Raw genomic sequence first — 4,222 nt, 5'->3', positions numbered from 1 at the left:
ACGCACTTTGAACAGTTTCTCCTTTCAACATGACTTAAGGTGTTCGAGCAGTAATTTCAACCCTTTACCCGCAGAGGGCAGACGTTGACAATGATTTGAGATCACAGCCCTAAATCACAGCAAGCTCTTGGTTAACCAAAGTGCTAAATCTGAGAAAAAGGAGTAGGATGTATTTGAAGACCATGACTTACTAACGAGTAAATATGATGAAAGCTCTCAAAACAGAAGTTGTAGTGGATGCAGCAGAAGGAAGCTCATCACCGAGGTGAAATCCTCCTACCCCAACAAAACAAAACAAAACAATTCCCTTATTTTCTTCCTGTTGGACAGTAAATAATTTTAGTCAAATGATGTATTTCAAAAGAATAAAGAAACTTGCATGAAAGCCACATGGAGAAGGGGTTCAACACACACACAAAAAAAAACACAGCCCCAGTCGTGGTGCCAGCTCCAAAGAAGCTGCACCTTTGGGGTTAGGGCAGCTTTGAAGATTCGAATGGCTGGTTAAAGGCCTGCACATAAGGGCCAGGGAAAGACAAACAAGCCTCAAAGGCACAACACCCCCCCCAGACCTGATAGCATCCTTTAGCCACATCAAAAGAGCGCAGGTCTGTTTGATATTCACTTTTCCTCCTTGAATTTGGAAACATGTAAACAGAGAGCTGGGCCAGCAGCCTTGAGCTGAATGCAGGATGCACAGAGGGAAGTAGGAGTGGTCCATGGCACAGCTGGCCCGGCCTGGCTGTTGTCAAACGGGAAGCCCTGCCTGCTGCCGGCCCCTGCAGATCAAACAAAAGATACAGCCCCTTTGAGAATAGGTCGCTATATACCTTGGGGAACTTCCTGGCCTGGCACGAGGTTACTGTATAGGGTTTTGTGCCAGACCTCCTCTGCTAGTTGTCAGGATTTTGTTGAGAGCTGTCCAGCTTCTCTGAACGACCCCGCTCCATGCACAGACCTCAGCATTTGGGTTTAAAGAGCCAAAGAAAGAAAACTGAAAACTGTGGCCCTAAAGGATGCAAACCCAGGAAGAGAGCAAACATAACCTGGTGTTTATTAATTTTAGGTTAGTGAGAATTTCATGCAACATCTCATAGTTTAAGTGTCACGAGTTAGGCACTCAAAGCTTGAGGATGACAACCCATAATTATTTACCACTGGAAAATCAAAGAGAAAGACCAATTTTCATAAACCTCAGCCTTCAGAATGTAAGCCAATCTCTGCTTGCACTGACAGCTTCATTTTGAAGCAGGTTATTTAAAAAGGCTCCTTGTGGAAATTCCTCAGAAATAGCCTGTCCTGACATCCGCCGGAGATGGCAAATGAGCCCCAGGTCAGATGGCTTGGCAGTCCCTCGAGCTACCTGCTGACCAAAACACGTGGCCAGAAAAACGCTCTGAACAACTCCTCAATGGGCTCACTAAGGTCAGCACTGTCAGTCCCGTGGCATCCCAACGTTTTTTGCTACTTTGAGAAAAAATAAGGGGGAAAACCCACCTTGCGTGAGCTTCTGTGAGTTAACATTTCTCCCCAGAGCCCTTCACCAAGAGAAGTTTCTCATCATATCACAAACACCATCTCCACAGCCCTCACTCAGACTGCCAGCCTGCCTTTAAAATTCCTTTTTACGGGTCCCACAGAATTTTCTCAACAGTCCTTGCCCTGCAAAACACATTCCTGTTGCCCTCCCGCCCTTGCTCTGCTCTCCAGTCGGGTCCCACTTCCTTTTTGCTTAAACTTGGGGTCACTTTGCCCATTTCCTGCTATTGACACTGCAGAGGAGGGCTTTTACATCCCATCACTGCAACTCACAAGTTTCCAGCAAGCAAAAAGCTCAGGAAAAAGCACCTTTGATTAGTGAAGTTTTTCCTTTCGCCCAGTTTTGGAGATGGGACTGCTTTGGAGCTTCTGGACCCATCTCTGAATGCAGTCATGTGTGCAACAGGGTTTTGCTGCAAAGCAAAGGGAAAGGATGCAAACAAGATCTAAAGGCTCCTGGATTTCTTCCCTTCGCTTCATCAGGGCACCTTACGTTGAAAGGAATGGCACAGTTTAAAGGGCGATGTCAGTCTGCAGCTGGCTATGAAAGGCTCACCAGGAAAATACTTCAACAGTGAGCGAGTGGCTGGGTGGAGATGGCCTACACACAGCCCCGCTGCAGCTATTGTTTGGCAGCTTGTCTGAATGGGGATGGAAGCCTCTTCCTCGAGGAGCTGATCTTTTCTCCTCCTCTGCGACTTTCTTTTCTCACTTTCATGTTTTGTACTTCAGAGCCGGGCTGCTTTACCAGCCAGGGTCAGCAGCAGGTCACACTTGTGACATGAGGTTAATGTAGTTGTTAAGTAACAACATGGGTCTTCCAACAGCATGAATATTCCACCCCAGCCTCCCAGACACACGCACACACACTTGCTGTCTCAGGGCTGAAGCCCGAGCCCAACACTTGTTTAACAGAAGGCAGACCACACGACTCTCTGCCAGTAGGCAATGCAGTTGCACTTCTTGCAGTTACCATGCACTCAACAAAAAACAATCTATTTAGTATGTAGCACTGAAAGATTTCTGATCACTTAAAACAGCTGGGAGAATATTGTGACTGCTGAAAATGGATGATAAATATTGACAGTACTGTTGACAACACAGTGACCAGGACCAGAAGAGTGCAGGCTGATCAAAATCTCTATGTTTGCTGGGCAGCCTCACTATTCGTTTACTTTAAGGGGAGCTGCACATGCTTGAGAAAAAGCTCCAGTGATCCAGATAAGATTTTCAGAGATGTACAAATCATGGAATCCTATTTCAGGCTGCACATCTTCGCAGTCAAAGCACTTTGATGTGAGGGCTGCCTTTTGAGGGGGGAGAAGGAAGGAGGAGATGAAAGAAGTTTTTAGGAAGTGTCAAGTCAAGATGCACCAAATTTCTTACAACCTCATCTGAAAAACAGGTAACGAACATGTTATTGGACCAATACCTTCACAGATATTTCCCATCTCTATTTACTGCACTTCACTGAATGTACTCCATGTAGCCTGCAATTGTCCAGCCTCAGGGCCAGCAGGATACTGGACAGGTATTAGCATCATAATACAGTACAAGGCCCCTGCTTGATAACCACATGTGAGTGTGAACAGGGCTGAGTTAGGGCTGCAGAAGAGAAATCATACCGACTGTCTGCTTTGCTAATGACACAGCTTTGTCTGCGTCTCTGAATTTTGAAAGGGTCCCAGAATAGCTATTTACCTACCTCCCTTAATCTGATGGCAGCCTTTTGATCTCAGCAGGATCTGACCACTCAGTTTACAAAGTGCAATTAAAGACAGATAAAGCCTCTTGAAAACAAATCATTCAAAGCAGAAGACCCTAGAAAAGAAGCCCAAGGATTTACAATCAAAAAACTGCAATTTCAATGCCTAAGATTTTGAATCCCGAAATCACCTTTGAAAGAAGGGGTTGAGGCAAGCTACACTTGATGTCTGGCTCTAAATATGAATCAGAGCAGCAAGGCAAAGCAAACCAAATGATACTGCTTCCCTCTGAGAAAGAGAAAAGAAAATCCAAATCTATTAGCTTAGCAGAATACTCTATCTGCAACAATCACACAGCTGTAGACTTACACATCCGACACAGTAGTAAGAGTTTGCAAATTGCCAGGTATTTCACAGCTGCATTTTACAGTTTGACAGAGCAAGAACACAGATCTAACTTCTCCAGTACAGTAGATGTCAAAGCATTTTGAAATGCTTTTTATTGCCAGGATTGGGAATACAATGCGAGTTTTGGGTTACAGTGTAAATCGCAAAGCTATTGTTTGACATCCATAGCCAACACCAGCCAGCAGAAACACAGACATTCAGAACTGACTTCCTCTTTGATGCAAGGCCCTCTGGAGGATGATGAACTCAAGAGCTGCTGTCTCATAACATGACGCATCCAAGCAGGGCCCCAGGTGTCAAGGACAGGAGAGGAAATCGAGCTGTGTTGTTTTGCTCTTAGTTCAGTCATTACCTAATTGATGGATGTGATGGTGAAGCTTTGGAATGAGTCCTGAAGGGCTGGCACCCATCAAGCACGCTCTTGCCTTTGGTTCAGACCTCCAAAAGACTATTTGAGATGCACAGGATATAAATACATTAATTTTCTATTTTCTGTACAGACTGAAGTGGTATTTCAGAATCTCTTATGCTGGCTCAGTAATAGCTTTATCATTCTAGATGGGTCTGAT

Source organism: Oxyura jamaicensis, chromosome 4 (genome assembly GCF_011077185.1).
Source record: "Oxyura jamaicensis isolate SHBP4307 breed ruddy duck chromosome 4, BPBGC_Ojam_1.0, whole genome shotgun sequence".
NCBI lineage: Eukaryota > Metazoa > Chordata > Aves > Anseriformes > Anatidae > Oxyura > Oxyura jamaicensis.
The sequence above is the reverse complement of the archived record's forward strand: the minus strand, read 5'-3'. Positions refer to the sequence as shown.